The sequence below is a fragment of the Sminthopsis crassicaudata genome, chromosome X (assembly GCF_048593235.1).
Source record: "Sminthopsis crassicaudata isolate SCR6 chromosome X, ASM4859323v1, whole genome shotgun sequence".
Lineage (NCBI taxonomy): Eukaryota > Metazoa > Chordata > Mammalia > Dasyuromorphia > Dasyuridae > Sminthopsis > Sminthopsis crassicaudata.
The window spans coordinates 78,350,961-78,371,682 of record NC_133623.1 but is presented as its reverse complement, the minus strand read 5'-3'; the positions used below and the strand labels follow the sequence as shown (position 1 = coordinate 78,371,682).

General features: G+C 42.6%; 1 long non-coding RNA gene across 4 annotated transcripts in view; it reads left to right on the top strand.

The window, feature by feature from the left end:
• LOC141548776 (uncharacterized) overlaps window positions 1–20,722 on the top strand; it is a 99,483-nt gene that overhangs the window by 12,982 nt on the left and 65,779 nt on the right. The window contains exons 2-3 of one of the 4 annotated variants that reach the window (XR_012484057.1): window positions 709–824; window positions 1,744–2,964. The exons of the other annotated variants lie outside the window; for them this stretch is intronic. This is a non-coding gene — a long non-coding RNA (uncharacterized LOC141548776). The remainder of the gene's footprint in view (window positions 1–708; window positions 825–1,743; window positions 2,965–20,722) is intronic. 4 annotated transcript variants of the gene reach the window in all.

The window sequence follows — 20,722 nt, the reverse complement described above, 5'->3', positions numbered from 1 at the left end:
TAAAAATATTTATTGGGTATCTTCTGAATAAGAATAATGGAAGATATTTCAATCCATATCTGGGGTTAGAGTCCTATAATTTATCCATCCCCCAGAGTAAAAGAACAACTGAAGATAATACTGTATCTAAAATGGAAGAGAGAACTAGAAATTGAAAAACTTCTGCATAGACATTAGTGCATCTTGTTCAACTTTCTCAGACAATGGTTTAGTATACAAGATATATGTTTTAATAATGTGTTTGTGTATATGTATGTATATATATATAATTTTCTTAATATTTGAATGAATATATGTATAAGTAAAATATCTCTTTTCTAATAGCTAAATGGTCAGTGAATATGAACAAACCATTCTCAAAAGAATTGTAAAGAATTCACATCCTTATGAAAAAAAGTGCTCCAAATCACTAATAAGAGAAATGCATATCAAAACAATCCTGAGGTTTTATCTTGTGTAATACAAATTGATTTTTTGTCATTTTTTGGTAATTTTTGCCAATGTTGGAAGGGTTGTTCAAAGATAGGCATACATACATTTGATGTAATAGGTCCTGGCCCTGGGCCACATAAAGCTAAGTAAAACTGAACTCTATATCCCATATTGCTGCTACTTTCCTAATCAGGATCGAGCCCACTAAGAAATGTTCAGTGAAAACAAACTCTCCCCACCCCTTTTTTTTTTAATTGCCAAAACTTCAACTTGCAGACTGAGACCGCAAATTCTTAAAACCTGTGACACAAGCCTGGGGACCTCCAATTGCTGTTAGGGTGTCATTTGATGGTCTGGTATGATCCCTGAAATTTTACATCTTCCTTGTTAAGGTAAGCCTTCTTTCACCTCTTTTGCCTCTATTCTATAGTTGGGACAAGCCAAGCCCCTAGGAAGGCTTGAGGCTGTCGGGAGCTTCATGCTCAGCAGACTTCCTTGACTGGGGACACCTAGACTTGGAAGTTCCTGCACTTCTGTCACCTATCACTCTCTCTGGGATACCTGAGAGGACAGGGCACTATAGAACTTGGAAAGTCTAAGGCTTGTGAAGGAAAATGGGACAATCCACCTCTGTTTCTAAGGATTCTCCCTTAGGCTGTCTCTTAAGAAACAGAGACAAATTTAGCCTGAAAGATTTCAAAACTAAGAAACTTATTTTCTTTTGTAATGCTGCCTGTCCTCCATATATTTTGGGGAACCTGGGAAAATGGCCCATTAATAGCTCAATTAACTATAGTACTATCCAGCAGCTTGATTTGTTTTGCCGAAAACAAGGCAAATGGACTGAAGTTATCTATGTTAACGTTTTCATGGCCTTGTCTTAATATCCTAAATTAAAACAGCACTGCAAGATGCTGCTAAAATTTATTGGAGGGGAATCAAAATTAGATATTAACCTTTTAAATGACCAAATAACCAAGCTGCAGAAGTTAGCCTTGGACCCTCAAATTCCCATGACCCAGCTGTTAGAAGTGGCTTTTGGAGTCTTTAACAACAGGTACCAAGCTACAGCAGAGAAAGACTGCAGGGCCAGAGCAAGAAATAAAGAGCAGGCCCACATCTCTGCTGCTGCTATTTCCGGGAAACACAGAGCTTTGTGCTTCAGGTGTAATAGACAGGGCCATCAGGCTTGCAACTGTCCTTGGAGGAACCCTGCCTCTGGCCCTTATCCCCAAGTGCAATCAGGAAGGGCACTGGAAGAGAGACTGCCCAAAGAGTAGATGTGCTACTACCCAATGTCTTGCCCTCCAGCATCCTCAAGACCTGGAATGATGGAGCCCAGGGTTCAGCAGCTCCTCCTTGCTCCATCACGACAGCTGAGCCCATAATAACTTTGGATGTGGCGGGTAAGATCATTGGATTTTTTTTTTTCTTAATAAGGGGCCTCTCTTTCTGTCTCTCTCTAGTACTCTAGTCTCACTCATTCTTCCCTCCATAAAGTAATGGGGATTGAAGGGAAACTTGAGAATTGTTTGGAGACTCCCTCTGCCCTGCCAGTTTGGTGACCTGTTATTTAAATATTCCTTTCTTATTATTCCCTCCTGTCCTGCTTCCTTACTGGGTCATGATTTAATGGTGAAATTGTGGACCCAATTTTCCCTTCTCAGTCATCCAGGTGATCTTTTTGTGCTTCTCTCAATATTCCCTTCCATATTCCTTCTTAAATCTGATCCTCTCTTTGGGACCAAGGAATCCCTGGGCAAGCTACCCATGCTGTCCCAGCCCTAGTATGGCTGCAGGACCTCAATGTACTCCCCCATAAATGCCAATACCTAATAAAGCCAGAGGTTAGGGAGAGATTGCAACTCCTGATTGAGAAATTTCTTAAGCACAAACTTTAAGTTCCCTGTGAGTCTCCCTGCAATACCCCAAATCTCCCTGTTAGAAAATTGAATGGGAAGTTTTGTATGGTGCAGGACTTCAGATCAGTTAATGAGGCAGCCATTCTGATTCACTTCATTGTATACAATGCTTACACTATCCCTACCCGGGATCCCAGGAGACAGAAAGTGATTTTTCACTCTAGATCTTTATTTATAATTTTTTTTCACAGTATATATGCATGAGTAATTTTTATATAACATTATCCCTTGTATTCATTTTTCCAAATTATCCCCTCCCTCCCTCTACTCCCTCCCCTTGATGATAGGCAATCCCATACATTTTACATATGTTACAGTATAACCTAGATACAATATATGTGTGTAAATTCCATTTTCTTGTTGCACATTAATTATTAGCTTCCGAAGGTATAAGTAACCTGGGTAGATAGACAGTAGTGCTAACAATTTACATTCACTTCCCAGTGTTCCTTCTCTGGGTGTAGTTGTTTCTGTCCATCATTGATCAACTGGAATTGAATTAGCTCTTCTCTTTTTTGAAGATATCCACTTCCATCAGAATACTCTTCATGCAACATTGAAGTGTACAGCAATCTTCTGGTTCTATTCATTTCACTCAGCATCAGTTGATGTAAGTCTCTCCAAGCCTCTCTGTATTCCTCCTGCTGATCATTTCTTACAGAGCAATAATATTCCATAACCTTCATATACCATAATTTACCCAACCATTCTCCAATTGATGGACATCCATTCATCTTCCAGTTTCTAGCCACTATGAAAAGTTTCACTCTAGATCTTAAAGATGCCTTCCTTTGTATACCTTTGCATAAAAACTCACAAATTTTTTTGCTTTTGAATGGGTGAGGCCAGGGGAATATCCCTACCAATTAACTTGAACACTAGGGCTTCTAAGATAGGCCACACACGTTCAGACAGGCACTAGCTAAAGATTTAAGGGACTTGAAGCTACTTAACAGCAGTCTCATCTAGTACATGGATAATATTTTGATCTGCAGCCCCACCCAAGAGGCTTCCCCAGATGCAGCCATAAAAACGCTTAATTTTCTGGCCTCAGAGTCTTCCTATCCAAAGCCCTCATTGCCTGCCAGTCTGTCAAATATTTGGACTACAATCTTACACCCACCTCTTGCTCTCTGACTGAGGAGAAAAAGAAGACCCTGAAAGACAAACTGACCTCTGCCCCTGCCCTAGCCTTATCTAATTTAGAAAAGCCTTGTACTCTATGTAGATGAAAGGTGGGACCAGGCCCTGGGGATCTTAACTCAGGCTCTTGGACCTGATGCCAGACTGGTTGCCTATTTCTCAAAGAAACTGGACTCTAGGATGGCCCTCTTGTCTTAGAGCAATGGCTGCTACTGCCCTTCTAATTGAAGAACCCTCAAAACTCATCCTAGGGCAGCCATTGGAGGTTTTAACACCTTCCCCCTCAGGGTTCAGAGCATTTTAGAAGCCAAAGGGCATCAGTGGCTTGTTAGTAGGAAGCTTACTAGATATCAGGCTCTCCTACTAGACACCCCTGAAGCTAAGTCACTGACCCCTGGGACTTCTGCCCAGAAAACTGAACTCATTGCTTTAACTGGAGCTTTGGAACTGGGGAAAGGAATGAGAGCAAACATCTATACAGACTCCAAATATGCTTTTCATATTTTGCGTGCTCATGGGGCTATATGGAAAGAAAGGGGACTTTTGACAGCAAAAAGTTCTCCTATTAAATATACAGGGGAAATTCTACAATTATTGCAAGCTGTCCACAACCCCAGAGAGGTTTCAGTCATATTTTGTAAAGGACATCAGAAAGGAGATTCACTTCAGGCCAAGGGAAATAGGTTTGCAGATTCATCTGCTACAGCTGTTGCCCATTCACCCCTGACTATGGCACCTTTAATTCCCCAGCTCCCTGATTCTTACACCCCTTCCTATAGCTCACAGGAACAAGTCCTTGCAGAAGAAAGGGGATGCACCCTTTCTCCTTCTGTCTGGTTTCAAACACCCTCAAGCCAACTTTTAGTCCCAGAGGCAAGTCAGTGAAAACTTATCTCTGGTCTTCACCAAGTTACCCACTTGGAAAGAAATGCTTTCCAATCCCATGGGAAATGTATGTTTACTGGTCACTGTTGCAGCCTAAGCAAGGAGCACAAAACCAAAACAGGGTACCTAGGACTCCTCGACCTTAGAGAGGCATCCGGGTGTGAATTCTGCAGCTCCTTTCCAGGCACAGGTTCCTAGAAATAAGGAAGTTTGTATTGAGCACGCACCTCTATAGATACGTCTCCCGTTATGATTGGTTACTGCTTGCTGCCAGGGGCTAACTAACATTTGCCCTAATATATACATGTAAAAGGGAACTGGGGTCAGAGTCAAGATGTTATCCAGGCAATAAACTTCTAAAAATGAACAAGGTGGTTCGTGTGCTCTGTTGGGGTATTGCATGCTGGTTGTGACTGAGATGTCCAAAGACCTGGGAGAGGTAAACTGGCTGCCAGTTGCCCCTAGGAGGCAAGTCACAAGCTAGAGGAAACAAGCTGCCCAGTCTGTGCCCAAGTAAATCCTGAAAGAGCTGGCACATCCCCAGGGGGAGACTGGCAAATAGACTCTCTCTCTCTATATATATATATGCATATGTATATGTAACGTGCATATATGTAACGTGCTGTTGTCTCCAGAAGCTGCCAATCTCTCTCTGGGAGGAGATCTGCTGTGTCAACTCAAATCTCTTGGACAGGGGGCAGCTAGGTGGCTCAGTGGATAGAGCACCGGCCTTGAATTCAGGAGGACCCGAGTTCAAATCTGGTCTCAGACACTTAACATTTCCTAGCTGTGTGATCCTGGGCAAGTCACTTCACCCCAGCCTCAGGAAAAACAAAACAAAACAAAACAAAACAAAACAAAAACAAATCAAAAACAAATCTCTCGGACAGATTCTTCTTCCTTTAGAGAGCCAACTTCCCTTCCTGCAGAGAGTTGCTTCAAGTCTGTCTAGAGCAGAGACTAATTTTTCTTGCAGAGCTGCCCTCTTTATCCTCCCAGAGAATGGGTGTGGGATAATGCAAGGGCTTCTGGGAAGAATTACTTCAACCAATGAACTTGCTCCTCCTAAGCATGCAAGCTCTTCCCCAGGAAAGGCCGGAACTAGAGAATTGTCAAGTACCGACTTAGCACTTAGTAAGAACCTAATATCTCATTATCTCATTAGCACTTAGTAAGAACCTAACATCTCCCCCTTTCTTTTGATTTAGAACATAGGGTGGTCATGACCTTGAAACATAAATCCATCAATATGGGAGGCATTACACATAATTACATAGATTACATAAACACATAGTAACTTAGTAACATAACACATGCTAGAAGTATGTAACAAATAACATGATCAAATAATCATAAATTGAGAATTTATAAATGTCCATAAGTCCATTGTCCATTAGTCTCATCTTGTGTTAAGAAATCCATTGATTCCTGCTGGTTTTTAAAGTTCTTTAACAGTCTTCTTATTAGCCATGCTCTTTCAGTGTCAGATGTTTCTTAGATTTTCTCCTTTGTTTTGAGGTCTTTCTCTTTTTCTGTCTCTCTCTGATACGACTTGTTGCCACCCATCTGATTCCTTCTCCATCTGAAGAAATACAAGCAAACCCTCTCCCCCAGGCAGTTAACCTATCTGGTCCCTTCCATTCACCACTTTTTGGGTCTCTCCACATCACCTGGCGATTATCTAAGGACAGTGGAGCTGCTCGCACTGGACACTGCCCTTCTGGTGGGTTATAAAACCTGTCTGCTGGAGCCAGTGCATCTTTGTCAAAAATTAGAAAATTAATGGTATAGAGAACTAAATTTAGAAGTTCCCTAGGGCTACCTGTGGCTCCCCCTTTCTTTTGTTTTTGGAGGAGTGTCTTAATGTCTCTGTTTCTTCTCTCTACTATTGCCTGACCTTGCAGATTAAAAGGTATTCCAGTAATGTGTAATATCTTATACTGTGCACAGAAGTGCACAAAATGTTTAGAACTATATGCAGGTCCATTATCTGTTTTTATTTCTTGTGGCACACCCATAATTGCAAATGCTTGGATAAGGAATTCAGTGACCACTTGGGCTGTCTCTTTTGCTGTGAATCCTGAAAAGGTGTCTACTACCACGTGGATGAAAGACAGACGACCAAAAGATTTATAATGGGTCACATCCATTTGCCAGATTTCATTGGGTCTCAAACCACAAGGATTCTTCCCTGGAGGGAGTGTAGGAGCATGGAAAGGAAGACAAGCTGTACAGCTTTTTACTATGCTCCTAGCTTCCTCTCTTGTTATTCCAAATTGTAAACGTAAAGCTCAAGCAGCCTAATGATATTTAGAATGAGATTCTTGGGCTTCTTGAAATAAAGGAGTATTGGCCAACATGGTTAGAAGGCTATCTGCCTTTGAATTACCATCAAAAATAGCACCTGGAAGTCCACTATGTGAGTGGACATGCAAGATATAAATCTTGCCTGGATGTTTTCTCACTTGCTATTGAAGTTCCTTAAAGAGCTGATAAATATTAGAGGCTGCAAATTTTATTTGGGCTGTGGCAATTCTTTGTACTACACCTACTGAATAGGCTGAATAAGTAATTATATTTACGTCTCCTGTGTAATAAATAAGAGCTAGCATGACTGCAAATAATTCATTCTGTTGAGTGGACTGAAAAGGAGTCCTGACTACTCTCTTTATGGTTAAATCATGAGAATATACAGCACAAATATTTTCTTTGGAGGTGTCTGCAAAGATTGTTGGTCCTTTAAGAGGAACATTAGAAACCTTTTCTTCAAAAATCCATCGCCAATTATGTAGTAGCCGGGTTATCTTTAATGGAGATCCATGTGCAAAATTTGGAGCGGTGGCCAATAAAATTTGCCATTCTGGGATGGTCTCACAGCATACATTAATTTGTGCATTAGTATAGAATGTGTATATTTTGTCAGGACTTAAACCAGATTACTCTCTTAATAGCCTTTAATAAAATCCTAGCCACAAGCACTGGGTAAGGAGTAAGGCTTTGTTCTGGTTGTGCTGGGAGGTTCACCCACTCAATCACACTGTCTCCTTGATGAAGGACTGCTGTGGGTGCCTCTTGTGTAGCAAAAACTGATATTTCTAAGTTTTTTTGAGTGACTCTTTCAACCACATTGGATAAAACCAGTTCAACTTCTCTCAAAGCCTCTTGTGCTTCTTTTGTAAGCTGGCGTGATGAATTTAAAGCCCTGTCTTCCCTTAAACTGTCATATAGAGGTTGTAGTTGATTGGTAGTTAAGCCTAACACTGGACGCATCCATTGGATATCTCCTATTAATTTTTGGAAATCATTTAAGGTGTCCAACTTCTCTGTTCTTAAAGAAAGCTTTTGTACTGTGAGCGTCTTAGGATATACTTCGTATCTTAAATATTGAAAAGGAGCATGCCTTTGAATTTTTTCTGTAGCTATATGCAGTTTGTAGTACTTTAGTGTTTCCATTGTCTTTTGTAGGCATGCTTCTAAAATTTGTTCCTCAGGTGCACATCCCAAAATATCATCCATATAATGTAACAATATTACTTTTGGAAATGCTTTTCTTACTGGAGCAAGAGCAGCAGCAACATACATTTGACACATAGTAGGGCTGTTTTTCATTCCCTGTGGCAAAACTGTCCATTCATATCTTTTATAAGGCTCAGCCAAATTGACACTAGGCACCGAAAAAGTAAATCTTTTCATATCCTCCTTATCTAGAGGGATAGAATAGAAACAATCCTTAATGTCTATAACCCATAGAGGCCATTCTCTTGGCAACTGAGTAGGAGATGGAAGTCCAGGCTGAAGAGTTCCCATAGTTTCCATCTGTTCATTTACTCTTCTTAGATCAGTTAACATCCTCCATTTTCCAGATTTCTTTTTCACCACAAATACTGGGGAATTCCAAGGACTGAGAGAAGGCCACAAGTGTCCTTGGTCAAGTTGTTCGTTCACTATGTCTAATGAGGCCTGAATTTTATCACTTCTTAAGGGCCACTGTTCTACCCACACTGGTGAATCAGTCTTCCACTGAATAGGAACTGGTGAAAGTGCAGGTAGGCCTTCAACAGCAGCCCTGCCTAAAAAGCCGAAGTGCTTATCTGTAATCCTATCTCCTATCTGTAAAATGTCTCTTCCCCCCAGATTGATGGGGATTTTTTCAGTCACAAAAGGAGTAAAAACTCCTGTTTCACCTTCAAATATCCATCTCAAAGGCCTAGCACTAACTTCTGCTGCTATTGATCCTCCTACCCTAGACATGTAGGTGTCTGCCTTAATCTTTGGCCAGTGACTGGGCCAGTTGGCACCTCTAATAACTGTACAATCTACACCCATGTCTACCAATCCTTCTAATGCTATGCCATTTATATAGATGGTGAGCATAGGTCGGTCAGCTGTCACAGCTGCTGTCCAATATATTCCTGGATTTTGTTCACTGGAGTCAGAATCTAGGTGACTATCACCAGGTTGCTTATTAGGGGCATGTAACAATAAGCCTGATGCCAAATTGTGAAGGTCTGGGCTAGCTCCTCTGAAGGGCTCAGAATGAGTCCTTATCAGGATAAGGAAAAGTCCTTGCCCCACGTTGGGCACCAATGGTAACGTGCTGTTGTCTCCAGAAGCTGCTGATGGCTCTCTGGGAGGAGATCTGCTGTGTCAACTCAAATCTCTCGGACAGATTCTTCTTCCTGTAGAGAGCCGACTTCCCTTCCTGCAGAGAGCTGCTTCAAGTCTGTCTAGAGCAGAGACTAACTTTTTCTTCCAGAGCTGCCCTCTTTATCTTCCCAGAGAATGGGCGTGGGATAATGCAACGGCTTCTGGGAAGAAGTACTTCAACCAATGAGCTTGCTCCTCCTAAGCATGCAAGCTCTTCCCCAGGCAGAAGCTTTTCCCTGCAGGATGGAGAAAGCTCAGCAGGCATCAAAGTGCTTGCTAAAAAGAGATCATACCTCGCCTTGGTCTGCCTAGCTCCTTACAGAGTGACAGTGGCCTGGCCTTCACTTCCCAGGTGACCCAAAATGTGGCCAAGGCACTTAAAATCACCACCTCCACTCTGTCGTCCTCAGGCTTCTGGGAAGGGGGAGAAAATGAACCACACCGTCAAGCGAGTCCTCACTAAACTGTGCTTAGAGACTCGAGAGCATTGGGTGAAGAACCTCCCATTAGGGCTTCTTAGAGTCTGCATTCCACCTGGGAGAATATCAAGCTTAACCCTTTGAACTTCTGGATGGGAGGCCCTTCCTAACCACTGACATTCTGGTAGATCAGAACAGCATCGGGTCACTCAGTTTGCCACACAGCTCGGTGCAGTCCAGAAAGCCCTTTCTGAATACACAAAGGAGCATCTCCCTAAACCTGCAGATGCTCATGCTCAGGTTGCCTCCCCTGTAAATCCAGGGGACATTGTGTACTCAAAACCTTGGAAGCCTCAAGGTGCTGACCCTCTTGGTATAAAGTCGAAAGGAGCATACAAGGTCATTCTGACTACTTCAACATCAGTCAAACTGGAAGGGTTCCCCAGCTGCACTCATATTTCTACAATAAGAAAAAATGCTGCTTCTGTTACTTCTCCCTCAGATATTTCAGAATATCCCTGTGAACCCATATAGGACTTGAAGCTACTCTTCCGCAAGATCCCTGAAACCACTCTGGAGAAAGAAGGGTGAAAAACTGTGTGTGTCCTTCTTTCTCTCACTATAATCTCCTTCCTTACTTTCTCACCATGAGAACTTTGCTCCTTGCATTTTCTCTCTGGCTTTTCTTGATGCCATTCTGTGACCCCTGCCAGTAGTTAACTCCTTCTTAGCCTTCCAGCTCAGGAGCTCCGTGGGCAGTGGGGGCATTCAGGATTGTTGGGGAGGCCATCGGCATCCTCAGGGCAGCCCACACATGGGACTGATGCATTATTTGCAAAAGCTCCATTCCCAAATGTCTCCATCTCCACCCTGTATGCCACCCCACTTTTAACCTGCTTGTGAGATTTGTTTCCTCCAGGCTCCAAGCTACAAACTTCCAGCTACTTGTTCAGTCTGAAGATCATGGGACAGCTGACTTGGACACTCAACATTCCCTAGATGTTTGTTGCTGCTGCCACCTTCAGATTGCACTTCCCCTCTTGGCCTGAACCCCATTGAGGATAGGGAAAACTGGAGCTGGAAAGCAGCTGCAGAAGATGTCCCTTTCCCCCAAATGAATTTGGGGTGACTGCTTGAGGGGGGAAATGATATAACAGGACTCTGTGGTCCCCTGATCTTTGTGGGGGGCCTGGGTCAGAAAACCCTGAATTTCCTGGTTCTGGCTCACAAACTCCCCCCCTCCCCACCCCCACACTCATTTTTTACTTGGCCTTGGGGAACTCCTAAAATAATCCCCACCTTCAATTCACTTGGAGATCCTGGCCTCTGGAATTATCACCACCCATAATTGAGTTGGAGATTACTCCCTCAATTCATCCTGAGATCATCCCTAGGCCCTAGCCACAGAAAGTTAAATAAAATTGAACTCTGTATCCCAAATTGCTGCTACTTTCTTAATCAGGATAGAGCTCACTGAGAAATGCTCAGTGAAAATAATCCCCATGGTTTTTGCCAAAACCTCAACTTGCAGATTGGGCCTGTGGGGTGGCTCACCCCTCAACACATTGTTCCAGACTATGAAATGGTACAATTTGGGAAAATAATTTGAAACTTTGCAAACAGACTAAAATGCCAATACCCATTTTATCAGACTCTATTACTGGGCTTATACTCTAAGGAAGCCAATGATAAGAAAAAAGGGCCATATATTCCAAAATGTGACAACACTTTTTTTGCGCATTAAAGATTGAAAACAAAGTAGATGCTCATCAGTTAAGGAGTGGTTAAACACTTTGATGTACATGAATGCAATGGACTAATAAGAAATGAACACAGAACCATGTGAACTGATGCAAAGTGAAGTGGAGCCAAAAAACAATATATACAAGAATTACAAGGTGAACAGAAAGAACAATGACATACCCCAAAATAAAAAATGAATCTAACAAAAATTTTAAAGATGAAATAGGACTTGAAGAAAGAAATATATGAAGACATCCTCCAAATAACAATTTGTGGAGGTGGAAGATTCACAGATATTACACATTGCATATATTTTTGGACGTTTTTTTCATATATTGAGCAATTGTTCTGATGTTTTTTCCTCCCTTAAAAATATTGTTTGTCATATGGTTTGACTACTGGGGTAAGGCGAAAGATACATGGAATTACTATAGTAACTTAAGGAACAAAATATCCATAAACTAAAAAAATTTTAAAGTCATCGTGGTATAATAGAGGCACTGTATTTGAAATCAGGAAGCCCTGAGTTTAAACCCTGATGAAGGTAGTTACTATCTTGTGTCTTTTGAACAAATCATTTTAGCTCTATGGATCTTACTTCCCACCTCTGAAAATGAGAATATTGGATTAGATGTCCTAAGGGCCTTAAAAACTCCAATTTGCTATTCCTGTGAACTTGGGAATGGACTTTACCACTAACTCCACTTGCTGATATCTTTCCAGGTCTTGACAGCCTAGCTCTTGTGCCACCTCCTCTGTAAATATTTCCTATTTACCTGCCTATTGCAGCTAGAAATGAGCGCTCTCTCTCTCTCTCTTTCTCTCTCTCTCTCTCTCTCTCTCTCTTTCTCTCTCTCTCTTTCTCTCTCTCTCTCTCTCCCTCCCTCCTTCCCTCCCTCTCTCCCTAGCTCCCTCTCTCCCTATCTCCCTATCTCACCTTTTCTTTAGTTTTTCAAAAGAAAGTATCTGAAAAGCATCATTTACATTGGCTCTCCCTTAGAGGAAGCAGCCCAGAATACTTGAAACAGGAAATCAGACATACTGAATTTTTCTTGGCCGACACATTTTGATTTGTAAAAGTGCTAACCTGGGGAGGAGGGGTGTTATTGTGAAATGAAGAAAATAAAAGCTAAAAATCCTCAAGTCAGGAGGACCCGAGTTCAAATCTGGTCTCAGACACTTAACACTTCCTAGCTGTGTGACCCTGGGCAAGTCACTTAACCCCAATTGCTTCAGGAAAAAAAAATTCAGAATACCAAAATGTCTATGACTAGACAGGCATGAACAGAAAAAGTTGGGAAGGAGCATATCTCTTTTTGGAACTTTTCTTAGGCCTCAAATAGGTGGGTACATAGGTAACACAAGCCTGGCTCATCTACTTTGAGATGCTTATAGAACCACTGTTCATTTTGGATATTTTCCTTCTCTGTCAGAACTCAGTTTTTCATTTCTTTCTCCTGTTGCTGGTTGGCCCTGCTCTGTTAATTCCTGGCTCAGCTTGTCTAGATTCTGCTCTTTCCTCTCTACTTCCAAACCCTAGAATCTCTATTCTTTTCTGAGATGGGTCCTTTCTTTTACATAATTTCCTAAAGGTATGACCAAATCCCTTAAGGCAGTGCTGTTGATTAATTTCAGAAGACATATACAGCCCCCATTCTCACTGGGTTCTAATCAATTGATTGAACAATTGATTGATTCAATTAATAACTGTTCTTCCCTAAGGAAGATATTTGCTTACTTTGAGGGGGATGGGTTAATCAGTGAAGCCCCACCCTTTTACATAAGGATCCTCTGAGATCTAACAGCCTATGATCCAAGGACCATTTCTCCAACCTACCACTCCTCTGACCAGCACCAGAGAACATAGAAAGAAAGGGAATTTTCCATAAAATAAGAAATAGTAACTATCTAAAGCCATCAGCAAGCAGGTATATTGGCAATGTGGCAACAAATGAGGCAATGAGGAAACAAAACTGTCTTTCTTTGCAGATGGTAAATGTAGAGAATCTAGAGAATAAACTAAAAACTAATTTTAATAATTAACAACTTTCTGTATATAACAAAACCCAGCAGTGCCTTAATGCCTTAGCTAAGAGAGGAAGTCTACACAGGCTTTTTAAGTGGAAATCAAGGAGGGAGGTTTCTTCAAGTAGTGTGAGTATGATGAGACTTAGATAAGGAGTATCTAAATGAAATTAGGTTTAATTGAGGTCTAGTGGCAGGTTTGAGGTACAGGGAGTCAAATAGAGCTCCCCTGCAACCCCTTTGGATTCAGTGCAAGGATACAGAGTTAAATGAGATCTAGTGGCAGCACAAGAGTCCTCTGTAAAAGAATTTACAGACCCAAAAAACCTAGATTGATAAAAGAGGTTTATTATGGGGTTTGGAAGTAAAGTTTAGTTAGTAAAGTTGAGGGTAGAGATAAGAGGGCACCGGAGCTACAGGTCCAGTGGGCAGAAACCCTTGACATGACCGGCATAAGGATGCCATGTTTGGGACTTCTGCAAAGAGTGGACTCCAGTTTCCCCCTTTTATAATGGGGGGCTTTGGGTAATCTTGAAGGGGCTCGTGGATGGAGTCCCAGGTTGGCCTCTGGCTTGGGCTTCAACAGGGTTAGAATTTGAATAGAATTCAATGGATTTTTAGATAAGGAACTGTTTGTGCTTGTGGTGGGGGGTTGGGAAACCTGAGCCGATCATTAGAATGGGGGCTGGGACAGCCCAAGTTGGCTCAGATCCGATGGGGGCTGGGAGAGCCCGGATATCTCCCATTGGGATTCATGGGGGTTGGGAATCAGAAAAGAATCTTAACCTACATCAAATATTCTGTGTGTAGTAGCAGGTATACCTGCTTGTAGCAGTGTCTGAAGGGGGAGCCAAATAAGACAAGGGCTGTGCAATAAGAGAGACTTTAATAAGCTGGAGAGTATCAAGATAGGATAGACAGGATGGTCAAGAGGCTAAAATGCATGCCATCTGAAGGTGAAGAAAACCATAGTGTCTCAGTTATTCAGTCAAGAAACATTTATAAAGTGCTTACTAAGTGCCAGGCTCACAGGAAGAAAAAGAAAATCCATTGGCAACCCCCTTTTCTCAAGTCTGCCAGGGGAGACAATATACAAATAGCTGAAGTGTAAATGAACTGGATACAGGATAAATTGGAAATAAAAAGGCCTTAGAGCTAAGGAAGCCAGAAGAAATGCTCCTTGTACTAGGTGGGATTTTAACTAGGATCTGAAAGAAGTCAGGGAGAGCAGGATGCAGAGACAGGAGGGAGAGCATTGCAGGGAGGGGGGCCAGCCTGTGAAAATGGCCAGAGCTGGGAGATGGAGTGTCCTGTGCAAAGAGCAGCAGGGAGGAAGGTGTCACTGGATCACGGATGGGAGCAGGTTGTGATGAGCTTTGAATGCCAAATAGGATTTTATCTTCAATCCCTGAGATGATAGGGAGTTACAGCAATATCTTGAATGGGAGAGATGGCCTGGTCAGACTTGTGCTTTAGGAAGACCATTCTGGCAGCAGTGAGGAGGATGGACTGCAGTGGGCAGAGACCTGTGACAGGAAGACTAGTCAGCAGCTATTGGAATAGTCCAGGCTTGAGGTGAAAAGCCCTGAGGCTTCTCCAGAATAACCCCCTGCAACTTCTTCAGTCGTATGCAGGGAGGGCCCTTGTCAAATGGATCAGACAGAGGTCAGGGATCAGAGCAATAGGTAAATCTTGCAAAAAGAGGGATGTAGACTCCATGTCAGAAACACCCACCCTAGACTGACTAGAAGAACCCCAAAGTCACATGAAGCCCAGGCTAGCTCCTGTCCCTCCCTCAGGATGCTTTACTTCTTCAGCCAGCCTGCCCTGCTTGCCCTGTGAGGGGCACCTGGTGGGCAGATGAATGAAGCTGGCTGGCCCTTTCTTCATAGAAGGTGCTTACCCCAGTTATGGTTGTGAGAAGTGGGCTGGAAGCAGGCTGGCTGGTCTGGAGAATGCTGCCACTGCAAGGACTCTTGGGTGCTTTTGTGTGTACTGAGACAGTTGGTCAGCAGTTGGTGCTGGTAGTACTGAGGAGTGTAGGCTCTGTATTTTCAATGATTTCTCCCTTTGATATCTATGGGGGCTGGGCTGGGAGCAAAGCTGGTGGCTTGGGGATCCTGTTCTTCTCAGGGCTCTGGGATTCAAGGCACGTATCTATCTCCATCTGGGTCTGTGGGGAGATGCTGCATTGTTTGATCCGGCTCATGCTACCTCCTGTCTCTCCCTAAATTGCCATTGAAAGGCAATTGTCACAACTGTTTAAAACAGTTCACAGATTTTCTCAAGCAGAGCGTATCCTAAAGGAAAATTACCAGGGACTATGCCTTTTATCTAAAAGCTATGGAGAGGGTTGCCATGGCAAGTCCATCTTCTCAAATTGTCATCCCACTTGTATTTTCATGATGCTTTGGACATTGGCTTTAGATTTTCCAGAGATAAGTTGCTGAAAGCTCATGATTAGTTAATGGACCCAAATTCACCATCTATTCAAGAAATCTGTACTGCCTCTCATGAATGATGGAAATGACTGAAAAAGCATTTGTTAGGCACTTCCTATGTGCAAAGAACTGTATAAAGCACATGCCTTTTCTGCTACTCCCCACTTCCACATGCTGAAATCCACAAATCTATATTTATGGATTAAATGTTATTATCACAGTGTCTAATTTGGTGGAGCTGTCACCTTGATTCAAAGGTGAAAGCTTCAATTTGGGATAAAATGAAGTATTTGGATGGCATTGGAGAGTTAACAGTAGCAGGATGACTTTGAGCTAATACAGCCTAGAAATGCAGTGACATAGTTTCTCTGGACACAGCCCCTATCGTCTCCATACAAAAGCTCATCTGGTCATTAGGGCAATGTGCCAAGGAAGGGTACAGTTCAAGAGGCCCTGACTGCCCATTGGTGGGACTTTTTAATGCCCTTAGAGATCTGGAAACTACATCAGGGGCACTGGGGTCAACTGGGTTCCATTCAGTCAGTCAGTCAATCAATAAACATGTTTCAAAGCATTTACTCTGTGCCAGAAGCTAACTTTGGGAATAATAGGACCTTTAAAAGCTAAAATAGCTCACAGACTAATGGGGGAGTCAACATTCAGACAACTCTGTACAAACAAGACAAATACAGGAAATATTGGAAATAATCTACATAAGGAAGACACTAGAAGTTTGCAGGAAAGAGAAAAACTTGTAGCTAGTGGGATTTCAGCTGGGACTTAGGGGAGTCAGGAAGCAGAGATGAAGAAGGAGGATATTTTGGGTTTGGTGGATAGCCACTAAAAATGAACCCATCTGGGAGATGGATTATCTTGTGTTGGGATCACCAAGGAGGCCAATGTGGCTACCCTGAAAAGCACATGATGGGGGCAGGGACAGGGTTGTGAAATAAGTAAGGAAATTGGAAAGGTGTGGGTGGGTCGATTTTAAAAGGATTTAAATGACAGAGAGGGTTTTTAAAATTTGATCCCAGAGTAGACAGGGAGCCACTGGATTTTTTGAGGCAATGGGCAAGGGGGAGGCTCAAACTTGTGCTTTAGGCCCAGTGCAAGACAGAATGGGATGGGGATATACTGCAGTTAGAGAGCCCAATGAGAAGGCTGTTTCAATAGCACATTTCATGAAGTGATGAGGACCTACACCATGGTGGTAGCACTGTTGCAGGAGATAAGGGGACAGACATGAGAGTTGTTACAAAGGTAAAATTGACAAGTCTTCACAACATGTTGGTTTGAGGGATGGAGAGAGTGAGGAGTGAAGGATGACACCTCCACTGTGAGCTTGTGAGACTGGGAGCGTGGCTGGGACGTATCTTCTTCTTCTTTTTTTTTTAAATTTTATTTATTTATAATTTTTTTTCACAGTATATATGCATGAGTAATTTTTTTATAATATTATCCCTTGTATTCATTTTTCCAAATTATTATTTTTTATTAATTTTTATAATTATAACATTTTCTGTAAAGGGCTAGAACTGAGCAATGCACTTGGATGATGAAGCACGTGAGACTAATTGCCAATTGGACGGTTCCCTATTAACTTGTTTAAGGTTGACCCTCCCCAGCTGTTCTGTGCTGACTTGATTGGTGAGACAAAGAGAGGGAAGTGACTTGTGTGGGAGGAGCAAGAGAAACTTGGGTGGTGGAACTCACGCTCACTTGCACTCGTGACCGGGCGTTGGAGGCGAAGGTAAAGATCTAGAATAAAGACGTTTAGTGATCCTGACTCTTGCTGATTTCTGGAAAGATAAGAGTTCCAGCAATTTTCTTTGACAGTACATATGCCTAAGTAATTTTTATGAATTGGATCAGCTCCGGGAACATCAGTCTTGGACATGTCTGGCCCAGTCAACCATTTTTATTCAACATCAGGGCCACTGGTAGGAAAGCAGCTGAGAGTCAAAAGCCTCTTACTGGTTTTTGACTGTCTTAGGATCTAAGTAGAAACCAAACCTTTCTCTGTATTGCTACTCATTCAGTGCTCTCATCTCACCTGCCAAGATGTCTCCCTCCATCACAGTGACTTCTGGGGATGATACAAAATCTCTGCCCCCCCCCCCCCCATGGAGGTCCCTGTGGGTAGGGGCAATCTTCTCTGTCAACGGGGACTACATGTGGAATCTCCTTGACTCTCATCCTTGGACTCAGGATTGCCACCAATCAGTTATGCCTTTTCTTCCAAGGAAATATTAGATCTTCCAATCTTCTCCATTCTGGAAGTGAGTTCTCTGAATAATCTTAGAGGAAAGAAAGTCTGGCTTTTGAGGGGAACCTGAGGTATTTCTGCAGGGGAATAAAATCCTCGGAAGGGACAAAGATCTTGATGCTAGGGGCAACTGTGCCCCAGAAACAGAATCAGGAAGGATTGTAAAGAGTCAGCCATAATTATGTTCAAAATCAGCCCATTTTAATAAAGCAAGTCTTTTAGAAACTAGATTCCCAGAAACCATTGGACCAGGGAACCCTTCTTCCGAGGGTGGCATTGATTTGTTCTTGACTCTTCAAGGTTGGGCACATCTCCTAGACAGTCAAATGTAGCTGCAGTTGTAGCTTCCTGGGGTCAATCTTTTTATTATCATCATTATTATTATTATTGCTTTTTATTGACAGTACATATGCATGGGTAATTTTTCAACATAGTTCCTTGCACTCACTTCTGTTCCAACTTTTCCCTTCCCTCCCTCTACCCCCTCCCCTAGATGGCAGGCAGTCTCATACATGTTAAACATGTTAAAGTATATGTTAAATACAATATATGTGTACATATTTATGTAGTTATCTTGTTGCACAAGAAAAATCAGATTTAGAAAGGTAAAAATAACCTGGGAAGAAAAACAAAAATGCACGCAGTCCCATTCATTTCCCAGTGTTCTTTCACTGAGTATAGCTGGTTCTGTTCATCACCGATCAATTGGAACTGAATTGGATCTTCTCATTGCCGAAGACAGCCACTTCCATCAGAATTGATCCTCATATAGTTTTTTGTTGTATAATGATCTCCTGGTTCTGCTCATTTCACTTAGCATCAGTTCATATCTCTCCAGGCCTCTCTGTATTCCTCCTGCTGGTCATTTCTTACAGAACAATAATATTCTCTAACATTTATATACCACAATTTATTGAGCCATTCTCCAACTGATGGGCATCCATTTATTCAGTTTCCAGTTTCTAGCTACTACAAAAAGGGCTGCCACAAACATTTTGGTACATACAGGTCCCTTTCCCTTCTTTAATATCTCTTTGGGATATAAGCCCAGTTACTGTGGTCAATCTTTTGCCCTGAGATGGGAAAATGCCATTTTGCCAGATGAGGACAGGTTGAGGATGACTTGAGCCAGACTGCGTGCTCTGACTGGCACAAAGAGCTCAACTGGGCAGGAATTTCCCAAATGTCTACTCTATGGCTTCTCTCCTCTAATCTCATGGCTCTAGCTTCAACTGGGAGTTGAACTTCTGAGTAAAAAGATGCTAAGGTGGGTTCCTGGTTCAGTCCCCACTTCTGTCAGGAGAGAACCCTTCACCTGCACAGTCACCAATACCATTAGCTGGCCTTGGGTGCTCATTGGACAGCCCCTGAAAGCTAAGTGCCCTGTCTCTGGCTGCTGAAAGTGCTGGCCCAACTTTTGGTCTTGTTTCCCTGTCGGCCCACACCAACCAGGGTTTTCTGAGCTTGGTACTTCCTTTGCCCTCTTGGCCAGACTCCTCCAGCATGTGCTACACTAATCATGCTACCTGATGGGAACCAACTCCCTTTGCATGAATCTTGATCCATGATCAGGAGATCTCTTGGGACCTGAAGCCATGCACTGCCTGGCCATCTAGTCCTCCATATCTGCAGGGCCTTTGCATCTCATCCCAGTCACCAACTATGCCAAGTGTTAGAGGCTGACCTCCATCTAGTCCAGTTCAGAATCACTGTTGGGACGAAATGGGTGCACTCCCAAGTTAACAATAGCAGGTCTACCTTAACCTCACACAGCATGGAAGCGTAACAAGGATAGACAAGAACCCTTAGCTTCTGGGGACCTGGCTTCCCTTTTCTACATATGAAGAAGTGCCCAGTCAGCAGGATAGAGCACCAGAGAGGGCCACAGTGACTGCAGAGGATCTTTAGAAATCCACAAAGTGGAGGGGTCTTGACTTCCTGGGGGGAGAATTTTTTTTCTGCCTTTAGGTGACTAAGAAGCTTTGCCAGGGAAGCAGAAGCCAATTAGGTCCTGGGATTGCTTTATCTCCTTTTAGGGAAAAAGATTTGCTATTTGAGGAGGGAAGGAGGACACATGGACCAAAACCCATGTTATGGAGAAGTGATGATAGCTGTAAGTTCTATCATGCACACCTTGGAATTGAAGTAAAAAGAATACTTTGGGGAATTTCATATCAGCCCTTTAAAGATACACTGTCAATGGATTTCAGGTGAGGAAAAGGACATAAACTGGCATCTTGGGCCATGTGTTTCATTATTCTGTTAATACAGCAAAGCAGATATAGGAAAAATGAGGTTTGCTGGGAGGCGATCACCTGGGATCCAGGTTTTATTGTGCTCTTTGATGGTGATAGATGATACAATGCTGTGTATCATCATGAAGATAACTAGTGTGGGTTTGGGTGCATCAGACCGTGGAACACATGTTTCTGAAGAACCACAGCATCCCTCTGATGCATATGTGAGTATGACTAGAGTTTAGGTGGCAGATACTTGGCAGATGGGTTCGTATTTGATCCTAGATGTGATGAGGTGGGGGCAGCAGTTCCTAGTTTGAAATTAACATGTGACAAATTCATAATGGCCGTTCTCTTTGACAAAAAGTGGGTTTGTTTAGGGAAGAGGTTATAGACAAAAACAAGAGGTAGAATAGGTTCCAGAAGTGGCAAATATGAAATAGAATTGGGAGAGGATATAGTAAGCAAGGAAAAGACAAGTTCCCCAGGGGAAAGGAAACACTCCGTGAGGTAAACCATCGACTGGCAGGTCCATAGGGGAGTTTAGCAGACCAATGAGAGT